This window comes from Homalodisca vitripennis, chromosome 2 (genome assembly GCF_021130785.1).
Source record: "Homalodisca vitripennis isolate AUS2020 chromosome 2, UT_GWSS_2.1, whole genome shotgun sequence".
NCBI lineage: Eukaryota > Metazoa > Arthropoda > Insecta > Hemiptera > Cicadellidae > Homalodisca > Homalodisca vitripennis.
Window position 1 is genome coordinate 214,916,783 of NC_060208.1, and position 14,058 is coordinate 214,930,840.

Genomic DNA, 14,058 nt, shown 5'->3' on the forward strand with positions numbered 1-14,058 from the left:
AAGATTAAAATAATATTTTATAATGTCAAGATTAAATCGGGTTTATTAGGGTTGTTAAGTCTAACTGTATGTCAAAATCAATTTTCAACTATTTAAAAGCCTATAAAATCTACACATTTTGTCTAAACGTGTGGAATCATTTTGTAAAACGTTAAAAGTAAAACTGGGACTAAATTGATTTTAATACCATAAAAATCTAAAGTTCCTTTCAATATAATATAATCTTTAATGCCAAATTTTGTCAAGATCAGATGATAATGGGGGCGTCATATTTTAATTTAAATTAGATGGAATGTATTGTAAATTTTAACACGAATCGGTTTAGAGAAAAAGTTTGTGTTTGTAATCATTTTAAGGATTGAAAAATATTTAGTAATTTAATCAAGGAGTGATTTTGAAGAAAAGCTTTAATTGTTTTCAGTAAAACAGAGGAAACTATATGACTATTTACTAAAATACACCCTCGTGATAAACAGATGAACGTCGATGTCCGTCCATTCGTTTGCTTACTTATATTCTCAAAAGTATGGAAGGACATTTTTCTGAACACTTTTCTTTGGCTATCAGTTAACGACTTATATGAAAATTATAACACTTCTATTTCATAGGAATGATATGTATGCTGTATGTATGATATCAAATACTGAGTGCCGACCGTTTAGTTATGAAATTATGAGGTATACAAAAGGGTAAGTTTGATATAGACGCCACATAGTATGCCTATATGCTATATGTAAACAATGGCGGGTCTAACAATTAAAAAAATTCCACTCCTTTGAAGGCAGGGTTGGGTAAAATGGGTGATGGCAGTATACGAGGATTTATAGGATTATATAGTATTATAATTTATAGGATTATATAGTGAAATTCTTTCACCAAAATACAGTAATGGAAATAGGAATAGCTTAAAATATTTGAATACAACTCTTGTTTAATGTCCAAACTTGAAAAAGTTTACTTATAATACTACTAAACTACACGTAATAAACTGTTAGAAAAGTGGAGTGACACTAGAAACTGCAGGCAGTATTTTAAAATATAGGCAATTTCGTAATAATACCAAAATAAAAAAAGGCTTATCAATAAACTGTAATAACTTTACAGTATGTATACGAATGAAGCTCCAGAGAGTAATTATTTATTAATTTATGATGTAAGGAGATAGCATTTAGTAACTTGTATCTTTCATGTATAGTCTACTATATATAAAACCGTCCATATTTTTATTTTAAAGTTTTTATTTTGGCCTAGGAATATCCATTTTTTTCTGTCTCTAAAAATTTTACTAAAACTGTGGTCACACATTTCTTTAAACTTCTAAGATATTATTCCAACCAGCAGTCCTACTCGCCACGTTATTAGGACCAAGTATGTATTTTTTTTACATTTTCCGTTTACAGAATTTCGAAATCTAAAGATATAAACGCTGTAAACAATTCCTACTGCTGTTGAATTTCAAAAGCTTGAAAGTTTATATTTAAAGTGGTACATATGCTTCAATTATATAAATATACAAGAAATTGAGTATTTATGTCATCAGATGCAATAAATCACTGGTAAAAGTAAGTCAACAAATGGATATCGATATATAATAAAACCACTGATTAGCAATTGATTCGACTAGATTATTTCCAAAATTAAAATGTATAAATAAAAGTCCAAATATACTTACGGATAATACAATTAGTAACCTAACATTGCATCACTGTGGTCGTTAAGATGTGAAGATCATTAACATGAAACGGACACCGTGAACATTCAGACATTGTATTCGTAATCACAAAGGTATGTTACGTGTGTGTTGTTTATTTGGGTACAAACTACAGAGTCACAAAATTTAATAATATTTAATTTTTTAGTTTTACACTTTCAGATAATCGGTACAGTATATCTGAAGTTTGTTGACTAGAGAGATGCGGTACAATACACAATACTCGTATATTGTGTACAAAAATATTTCTCAATGGTAAACGCTACAAATTAATTTCAGTTATAACTAACCATCAAGTACTATTTTAAAAGTGTATATAAAGCGAAACAAACCTTAAAATCAAATCTATTAAGGTATAATTAATCTGAGTTATGAAACGCGCCTGCAGGTGAACGACGCAAACTACTTGCAGCTGCACGCGGCAATGGATGTCCAACTGCTAGTTTAGACTGTACTTCTGGACTCTATGCCACTGGACTTACTGAGACTGCTGTATTTTAATAATATTTCAGAACTGGACTCAGTGATACCTGGACTTTATGAAACTGTGTTATATTTTAAATTAATATTAGAGACCTGGACTTTGTGAAAACTGGACTTTATGAAACAAGCACTTTATTTAATGTATTTTTTTGCTGGAAATTCAGAGCTGGACTTAATGAAAACTGGACTCAATGCAACCCTCCCGGTTACAGTATATAATAACGTAAAAACACAGCTTTAAATAGTAATGTTTATATAAGGCTATCAGTTTAAGCACATATAACATATAAAATTGACACAATATGATAAGATTTTTTATCAGAACAGTTTAACAAAGCTTATGACATACATTGTATATTAATAAAGTCGTATTTAGAAAGTTATAAAAATTAACATACAGTTAGCTAGATTGTTCTGTAGCAATGTGCTATGGGGCGGAAGAGGCAGATGTTTCCCACGGGAGTGCTCTCAACTTTGAACCAGTCACGTGATTTATAGCCGCTGTCTACTTCGTCACATAGTTCCTGTTGCTAATGCATCTTGACACTTAGATAGATTATTCTGCAACAATGTGCCATGGGGCGGAAGAGGCAGATGTTTCCCACAGGAGTGATCTCAACTTTGAACTAGTCACGTGATTTATAGCCGCTGTCTACTTCGTCACATAGTTCCTGTTGCTTCTGCATTTTGACATTTAGCTAGATTATTCTGCAACAATGTAGCCTACCATGGGTCGGAAGAGGCAGATGTTTCCCACAGGAGTGCTCTCAACTTTGAACCAGTCACGTGATTTATAGACGCTGTCTACTTCGTCACACAGTTCCTGTTGCTTCTGCATCTTGACACTTAGCTACATTATTCTGCAGCAATGTAGCCTACCATGGGTCGGAAGAGGCAGATGTTTCCCACGGGAGTGCTCTCAACTTTGACCCAGTCACATGATTTATAGCCGCTGTCTAATTCTTAGTTCCTGTTGCTTCTGCATCACACTACAAGACAAATGTCTACATTTTGGTGTCAATAATAAATAAAAATACTTACCGTCGTGCTATATTATTGGCTGACAGCGTAGCCTATCAATAGAGGGGCTGAAAAATAAAAATTCCTCTTTGCACTTCAGCAAGAAATATTGACATGGAACTAATATACAGTATGGTAAATGTTTAAAGGAAAGTTTTACTTTATTTGTTTTTAATTATTAAGGCACGAAAAGAATGTATAGATGCTTATCCGTTCTGGTGGAACAGCTTTAACTTTATTTTTCAATATCCCGGTACAAATTCCATTCTTTTGAGGTTGTTTTAGGTGGTATTGTATAGTAATAGTTTTTTCTTTGCAGTAGCAATATATCGAGGTTAACAGTTACTGGATTTTATGGTCGTCAGCACCCATGGAGCCAAGATTGATGATCCAGTTAAAAGATAATTAATTTTACGTGAAAAATGATTGAGGAAGTTTTCAATATCAGAATGGAAGTGTTCTGGATCAACTCATTAGGATCATATTTTTTTCTAAATAATGCTTTCTTAAAGCGGAACGGTCGGTATTTGTTGTCCCAGGAAATTGGCTATTACCTTACATCAAATTGTAATAAATAATTAATTTGTCCATCCTTGAAAGGTTTTAAATTGTTTATTATTGTACACTTCTTGTGCTTCCGTATAACATTGCTGTATAGATTTTTAAACACGAATACTGAGTTGCAACCTAACCAAAATTCATAAAACAATTTTATTTGAAACTTTTAAAAGCTATAAATTGGATGGATATCAATATTTTTTATATAATGTTTTCTTTTCAATAGTGCAGTAAACTTTGATAAGTAAGACGAAGCTGGTTAGTAAATTCATTTAGATTTTACCTCATACTGCAGAATTTCACGGCCTTATCTGTTGGTTGAGCTACATAGTGGTGGTCGTAGAGTTATGGCTAATGTTTCAATTCAACGTTAACAGTAATACGCACCCAAAAGAGTTTTAGTATTTCTCGTAAAGTTTACAATTTTGGATTTCCTGCAAAGCATTACTAAAATGTTTAAGTCAACAAAAGCAGTAAAAATAATAACAACTTAAAAGCGTTCCGATGTTTACTAATAACTAATTTTTAATGAGGCATTTCCTATAACAATAATTAAAACAGTAGTGTAAAAGTGTTTTGGGTTTAATACAAGTAAACATTGTTTCACGGAGTTGCAATGAAATTGGCCGCGAGTACGATCGGATTTCTGTATAACATAATACAAGCAGTTATGTTTTGTTATAATGTATTATTTATAAATCAAATCAATTTGTTTAACATGATCATTAAATCTCGCTTAGGATTGAAATAGTCGTAGACTATAAGTATTGAGTTTAGCTCCAGTTCAATTTCCTTTCAGTGTAACGTCTGGGTACTAACGCTGTCATAGAATTGACTGCTGGCATCTAGAGTCATGTTCGTTTGAAGTAACTCAGAAGCTCAAACTGAACTCTTCATTCTCATTGTCTCGTCAGGTGCACAATAGAGACACAATCTTATAGATTTCAGATGCTAAACTAAGAGGAAGGTGCAATAAAGATAAATTCAATAGAATATTTAAACGCTATTGTAAAATCACTTTTAATTAAAACTTTATGTGTTGTATTATGAGATACTATAATGCGCTTCTCTAGCCCTTTGGTAGGGAAAGTGGCTGAAGGGAAAAACAAAGGGTGGTTTATCAATGTGTGTACAACTAATACAAAGATCACTAACGAGCATGTACCAGGGAGAACGAGCCATTCTCTCCAGAATTACAGTCGAAACAACAAACGAGTGCAGCGATTGAAGAGCCATTGTAGTAGGCACAAGTAAAAAATAACACGCCAGACAAAAAATGTGGCTTTTGTCGCAGGCCCAATACATCGGTAACAAACTCTACAATGAAGGGAAACACAAAAATTGTGAATTAGGATTTTAGGAGTAAATATTTGTTCTCTTATGAATGTTCATTTATGATTCAGTTGACTTGCGTACACTGCAGGGTGTATGTTTCTACTTGGACTTGCAGCAGTTGTTTTGTATCACAGAGAGTTGCTTGTGACACCACTATTACACTGCATGCCGTAGCCTGTGAGCCGGTAGAAATACTACAGGGAATTTTGAATGATATACATACGATATACACTACGGAAAGTTATTTGTGACACCGCTCTTATGCTACAGTGATTAGTCTGTGACGCCGCTATTACTCTACCTGTAGTGGCATGGGACGCTGCTGTTACAGGTATATTAAAGTCCATTATAGAGACGTCAATATTACAGTTAAGATAGCTGTCTGTGACACCACTATACACTACAGAGAGTTGAATGTGACACCGCTATTACACCACAGTTAGTACATGAGACACTGTTGTTATATTACAAGGAATTACGTGTTGTGTCAATATTACAATACAGAGAATTGTCTTTGATGCCTCTGTTATATAACATGGCGTTGCATATATTATCGCTACTGACATAATATAGAGAATTGTGTGTGACACCACTATTACACTACATGGATGTGGCTGTGACGCCGTAGTTATACTACAGACAATCGCGTATTATTCCGCTATTCCACTACTATGTGTTGTCTGTGTTGCCGTTGTACGATAGGAAATTTCATGTGGCACCTGATTTAAACAACAGAGAACAGTGTGTGAATACCGCGTTAAACTAGATCTAGTTGCTTTTGACATTCATGTTACACTACAGAGGATAACAATTGGAGACTCCGACAACAACGAGTAAAGAATAAAACGAAGCTTTGTATGAAGCCATCACTAACGTCATGTATATTGGTAGCAATAAATATTTTTTATAAAGAAAACTATTTTAATTACACTACTCGCAAAATTTAAGTACTCTGTAATGTTTAATAATAGTAAATATTAATACCACTTAAGAATCGATATTTTAGAGTTCAAAACTGGTGTTGTGGAATCTTCTATAATGAGGGCGGCTTTGGGTTATTCCGATGGAGCATTTAAATACAAGTTCAATACAAGCATTGTTTGGTAATAAGAATTAAAACATTTATGCATTAAAATGATATGCTAATAATTGCGTAGTTCTAATATTGGTTTTACACGCCTATGTAATTACTTAAATAAAGTAATGTGATTTACGTTATGTAATTTCGTTTATATCTGTTCATATATTTTTATGTTAAGCTACAGTTTGGTTAGTTATCCAGAAATTGTATATTGTTGAAATTTTAAATTTTCAATATTAATTCTCATTTTATTAAAAACTTTTCAGAAAATAGATTTGGTAACGTACTATTAAAATCAAATTATGATTCAAAGCTAATGTACACGTTTATTAGAATGCGTATATTAGGGTTAATAGAATAACACTTGATAGAGTGTATATCACTGTATCATAAATAATTTGCAAATTACATTTATTTATTCAATTTTCATGATCTGATTTCTTATTACAACATTAATTAAAAAGAATTAATGAAGCAAATTTTAAATGGATAACTAGACGATATCGATTGTTGAGACAAATAATAAAATATACCAGTCATAATGTGTGGGAGTAGATACAGAATAAAAGTTTTCTTTCTGTTTTCACATAAGAAAAGAAACCTCAGAGGTACCCATTGCGAGCCCAGCCCAGCGAGACCGCCACAGCCAGCTTTCATCAGCTACACAATAGCTTGGTTGTCGCATTCCTGGATGATCTGGACTCTCATTCATGCATCTGACAATGGAAAATCTCTCGCCGGAATACCGAGTAAAATAAACACATATATTTGTATATCATCTCGTGGGCGGCTGTGGGTTGTAGTTAGTGTTTTACATAAATTTCAAGATCTTTACTAAGGATAAATACTATTAATAATTACACAACATAACTTTATCATCGATTTTGATCCTAACAGGATGTAAGTATTAAATCGAATTGTGAATAAAATTTTCTAACAAAAAATGTTATAACTTTTTATGAAGAGTTCTTATAATTAACACATAGTAATATAGACCGTATGGTTTTTACTGAGTTTAAAACTCAAATTACTTATAATAATATTTCATTGTTAATAGGTAATACAAAAATATGACCTAATTTGGTAATTTAAGGCTGTTATATTGATTGAATAAGACATAAAATTAGTTTTTACATAAAAATACGTTTTTCTAAAACTTTATCCATAATATTTTGCAGTAACTGTGTTAAATTACAAATCAAATAAAATTATGACTTTTAATCTCAAATTGCGTGATTAAGTATCATATGTAGAACGAGATTACGGACAACACATAGCATTTTGCACTATAAGTACAAATACATCTGACAGAAATTTTAAATTTATATGCGTGTATGTGTGTGTGTGTGTGTGTGTGTGTGTGTGTGTGTGTGTGTGTGTGTGTGTGTGTGTGTGTGTATGTGTGTGTGTGGGTGTGGGTGTGGGTGTGTCCCAATAAAAATAGTAAAAATGTAAAGAAATGTTTTATGACCATATGTTTTTTCGTAAAGTTTAGGTCTTTTAAAATACAAAATGCCATATTTTTTGTAATTCTATAGAAATTAAACATTGGTTATGGATAATTAACAGCATATCAAAATGTACAAGTATATTTTTAGTAAATAAATGTATTTTGTGTCCAATTATAAGAGTAAAGGGGCTTTAAGCCTACAAGTATAAGCCACTTATGAGATTTTTACATTCGTTTTCACATTTACTAATGAAAATTCCTCAAGGAAATATAACTGGAATGTAAATTAATTACATCAAATAGCATTACGTTTGTTTTCTGAATTTTGACAAGATTATTTCAAAACTTTTACAACCGGGAGTATCTTAAATAACAGCTTAAACATAACTTATAGCTTATACCATAGCTACAAGTTTATTAACTAAAATTTAAGTTTCTATAGAACTTTAGAAATTATTTTTATTTAAAGAAATCATAATGTTACAAACAAGTATTAAATAAAAAAATTAATTTATTTTAAAATATATAATCAACCTCAATAATTAGTTGCTATTCAGCAATGATCAATTTAATGAGTGATTCAATATTTTCAAGATTCTGTACAGGTAGATGTTTAATAATTTTCTTAAGATATTTACGATAATTATGTGAATCACTTGATGGCAATCTCAAATAGTACTATTAAAAATATGGTCCAGAATTAATTTTGTTATTGTTTGTTGTTTCAAAAACATATATAATATTTTTATTTCCTTACGTATTGCTTAACTGGTACGTATCTCAATGTTTATAAAATTTAACCAGCACTGAAGAAGATGAAAAATTAATATTAACAAAATGGAAACATAATACTATAACATTAGCTACATAGGCAATTTAAAACTTATTATTACATTATCATGGAAGGGAATATGTAAAAATACATTTTTGTAATTGAAGTTGTTGTATAAAAACATAGCAAAAACTATTAATGTACTTTCTCATGAAAGGGTCCGCAAATGTAGCAATGGTATAATAAGACAGCGTTTTATCTGGAAGTCGATTTTGATAAAGGGATACAAGAGGTGTTGTTCAGTTGAAAATTTATTTCTCGAGCTTTCTGATTGGATAGTCGTAGGCCAATCAGGCATGTTGGTTATTTTTTGCCGAGGCAATTTTAGTTATGGTAAGGATCGGTAAAAAAACATCCTTCACGCGCATCTCGGCGTCTTTTTGAGTATTTAGCGGAGTTAATTTGGTGTGTATTCCAGCTTTTATACTTCTACAAATCTGCGCAAAAAAAAATATGTAAAGAGATACTGTAGATTTTGCGGATCTCTGTACAGGTACATACTACGTGAAAATGTTTTACATAAAAGGAGAAAAACCTAACCTTTTGACCCTAAACAAATATTTAAGAAATGTTTTAAATTCATTAGATTTCAGAAAGCTGTTTTTGCTGTACAGTACACTTATACGTTATAGACATTTATGTTTCTCTTCATTACAATACGTGATAAATAAATAAACGCGTGAATAATATTATAGGCATTAACCTATTACAACGCACTGAAAAGTTGACATTACTAATGAAGTGGGATATTGCTCCATAAAAATGTGGCATGTATTTACGCATTTATTAGACAAGATCAATGTCAGTTTGTTTATTTTAAATTTACAAGATGTGATTACGTAAATGTCTAAGTTAGGTGGTAAACTTATATTGTTTTTGAAACTATAAGTAATTTTTATTTTTTACGAAACCATACCTACAGTATTACATATGATATGATATTACAAATAACTTATGAAACTTGGAAACTTGTAATAATATGGTTGACTAACGATTATGGGTTAAAACGTTTCCATATTGTAGGAAAGTACAAGTATGCAAATATCACATTGGCGGAAATAAGTTCCGGCGGGAAGCAGAGAGAAAGTTACAACAGTTTCCAATCCGTGACATTTTACTCAATCCAAACATCATTAACATTCGATAACGCAGATTGCCTCCATTCTTTGGTCTCTTGAAATCGTGGTTTTCTTTAACAATGGAAACGTCATTCCATATCTCTTATCGTTCTTAAATGATTTCTCGCTGAAATCAGATTATTGTTTTCTGTGAAGTTTCAATTATTTATTAAATATTCTTCACCAAAGTACATAAGTGGGTTGGTGTGTGACTAAATATCAGTCTTAGTTAAATATAATCTGTGATATATATATATATATATATATATATATATATATATATATATATATATTATAAATATATATTAATTTAATTAAAATAATTAAAACCCTTTAAATTAATACTTTTTATTACATACACGTGTTTCGGTTTTTAACCATCATCAGTGTACATTAACCTCTAAATAAATAAATAAATAATAAACAAATAGATATACACATGTGGACCCTTTTAAACACAAGTTAATCTAAATGACACAGTTGTAATTTTCTTCTTAGTAATTTGTATTTAATATTTAATATTACTAATAAGAAAATCACAACTGTGTCATTTAAATTTAACTTATGTTTAAAAGGTCCACATGTGTATATCTAATTGTTTATTATTTATTTATTTAGTTAGAGGTTAATGTACACCGATGATGGTTAAAAACCGAAACACGTGTATGTAATAAAAATTTTTAATGTAAAGGGTTTTAGTTATTTTGTTAACATTAATATATATATATATATATATATATATATATATATATATATATAACCCTACAAGTGGAGTTAATAACATAACAAATTATAAATATAATATAATATAAATAAGACATAACATAAATATATATTTTATAAATAAATAAATATATATATATATATATATATATCAGTTACATTTACAAAATAAATGTTTTTGGCCCAATAGGTGTGATATTAACATACTTGTACTTAAGTATAAGCTTACAATTTTATTTTGGTTAAAGAATTTATGATATTATGCATTTAAAAATTACATTTTGGTTTGTGATAAAAATAAACTAGCCATTTTGACCTTCACTTACAAGGATTAATTTCTTTCACGTTTTTTTGGTAAGTCCTATTTCCGAATTAAGATTCCAGAAGTCATACTACATAGTTCCTGGATAGATTGAGTGTAATGCCCGATCAATCCTGGTAGCTGATTTGTGAGCTTCTCAGTCTCTCACTCCGGAGATTTGGCTTCGATTTACCTTTAGGTATGGTACGCTAACTAATAATAGTCTGAGCTTGGAATAATGTAATAAAAAGCAACTTTCCGGATTTAAAATCAGATTATCCACACACAGCGAAAGCCAAAGTGTAAACGAGTACCTCCCAATATAACAAAATAATTAAAAAATAACATGTATAATTGTTTTATGCTTAAATTATATATTATTATCTCTTCTCGAGATGAATCTTAACTACTCAGTAACTATAACTATCGTACTTTCATGTAACAGTGTGTGAAATAAAATATAACTGACTTTACTTGATAAACATGTGATTTCTATAAAAATAGTTATCAGTTTGAAACTCTTTGCACTCCACTAATGAATTCCACAATAAATTATCATTCAAATACAAAGACATCTATAAATATATTTTTCTCTAAGTTCAAAGCTTATATTTACTTTAATATGTTTAAGAGGTAAACGCAAAAATAAAAACAGTTTATTTTACTAAAAAATCCCTGATTGATTGGTAAAAATCGAAAACTAACTATTTACAATACTGTTAATGTTATATAAATTCAAATTGATTGTACAATTATTTAAAACTGATAAATTAATTACTAATTATTACAGGATTTTTTTATCAAAGCTTTCATACATAAGGTCTATCATCTTATTTTATCTGTGCAGGCAACGGATATATCTGGTTGTGGCTGTGTAAATTGCGTTATACAGATGATCATGTGGATGGAGATAAACGAATGGTGCCCCCCTCCCCCTGCCAATGATGTTGGCCGTCTAAAATACTTCCTAGTAAACCGTGAAAAGCACGGAGTGCGGGCCTGCATTCCGAGGGCTGCTTGTGAACTAAAAAACTCTCCAAGGGTTACAATGTATAATTTCGGATATAGCCTTTCGGATATATTTGGCGTTTCTGTCAAAGTCTGTCGTTGGGATATATCCGTCTACGGCATGGGAAGGGTAAAGTCCAGGAGTAAATATTACGAACTTATTTATTCACCCCATGGTGTATTACTAATACTTCTTTACATATAGATTACGTGTAAAAAAAGCCGTATTATATGATCCTAACTTTTGCATGTACAGTTATTAAACCTTTCGTTTTGTTGACATAGAGGTATAGCTGATGTGCGCACAGTAAATTTATTTTTTGAAAAATCGTATGCTTTCATATATTGATTCGCTTGTATTTGTCGTTCGATAAATGTATAAAGGTGAAAATGCACATATGACAAAGGATATTATTACCTAAACATAGATGGGATTTACTGTTTACATCTTTATTTATAAACTTATTGTACGTGAAGTATGTCAAGAGGTGTAATTATTTGTTTTTATGTTCCTTTCATACATGACAAATTATACGTATTTTGTAGGACTACTGAAGCACGAATAAACCATTTTATTGGGAAACAAATAAATGAACCATGAAGTTATGTGATACAGACTAAACAATATACATGTTAGTATTGAACAATCGTTGGCTCTGTTGAAATAAATTACCACAATTCAGTTTGGAATAATACTAATTTCCACGTATCCTAATACTATACGCAGCATATCAAAGTAAATTTAGCAAATGAAAACATAATTGGTAAAGGTATCCTGGTCCACTACGCCGCTGCTCGTATAAATTACCGGCAATTAAACTGCTAACATTCGCCCTGTGTTGTCAGATACACTCTATAATACGATGAGCCTGTTATGAACATCGAGTGGTTCGGTTAGATTACCTCTGGGTGGTAAACTGTGGTTTAACTCCACCAAACTTTGGTCCTTTATTGATGAAGCCAGCCGATTGACTTTACTCAATATACATACTGTAACGTGTACCTACATCTACAGAATAAAATGTCAAGTATATAATTTAAAGGAAGCTTATCATGGGTTTGAATAACCCTACTTACTAACTTTTTAATGAAAAACGTATCATTTCAATCAAATATTCTATAATAATAATAATAATAATTTTATTGCTTTCGAACATTTACATGTTATAGCAATTATCGAGCAAGAAAATACACTATAATTTTGAATTCACACATGACATCTAGGTTACTGTCATACATACAATTTGTTCCATCCATCCTACTGCTCATTCATTCGAATTTCCCACTCTAGCACTAGCGTCAGTCAGCCTATCATGTGGTCACCCAAACGTGTGCCATGAACTCGCCTGTTCTGTAAAAAACATCTACGATCAATGTGGTTTTCAGATGAGTTTTAAATGCTTTAGGTATTGCGGGACTTTTTATCAAATTTGGCAGTTTGTTGACAAACTGAGCTCCTGCCTGAGTAGGCAAACGCTCATGTACTACCGTCCTGTGTCTCCCATTTCGGTAGTTTTCCCTGCCTCTAGTCTCATTAGAATATATATCACTACCTATAATGTGATTGCAATATTATTTGAAAAACAGAGACGTCTCTAGAATGTAGAGGCAGGGTAATGTCAAATTTTCAAATTTCTAAATGCTGGTGTGAATGACTCTCTCCATTTTTGTTTTGCAATTCTCGTAAACACTCTAGAGAAATTTGTGTTTACACAACCTCTCCACAACACCACTCGGTATGACAGGTGGGGTTATATCAATCCATAATACGACATCATCAGTACCTAAGTTGGCAGTATTTAGATAACTGCCTCAAAAAATAAATGCCTGAGCATATATACAACAATTTTGAACAAACGTTGTCTACATGACTCTAACCGTAACTTTTAAACACACAAAACTTCCTTATGTTATGTAGATATCATAGGAACATGGGCCAAGAGATATGTTATGAATTATACGTAAGCTAATAACTGAAACATCTCTAGTAGAATACGCTAAAATAACCCTGCTCTATCGATATTTCACTGTTAGGAAGAACGACAAGTCAATGTGATTTTTACTATGAGTTTCCATAGAAAAGGCAAGATAAACTTGACTCTAGCAACGAACTGCATAGTTCGTCTAATCACACGATATAGGCACACAGTGATGCAATAAACGTCAATGATACCAAGAACACCCACTTATCTCGGTGTAAACCCAATTGGGTAGGTCCAATAGAACCGACTCCTTCAGTATCGAGCAGGTTTAGTCTGGTAACGCCTAAACTGTTATCCGGAATTTCCGAATATCTTTTACTGCATTCGACAAGTAGCGCCGAATAAGTAAAACTCATGTACGACAGGTTCGAAACACTTGGCTCTGCAGGATTGCGCTATTTGGACGTTTACTCAGGTGCATTCTGAGTAATTAGACACCACCTTTAAAAATACAGT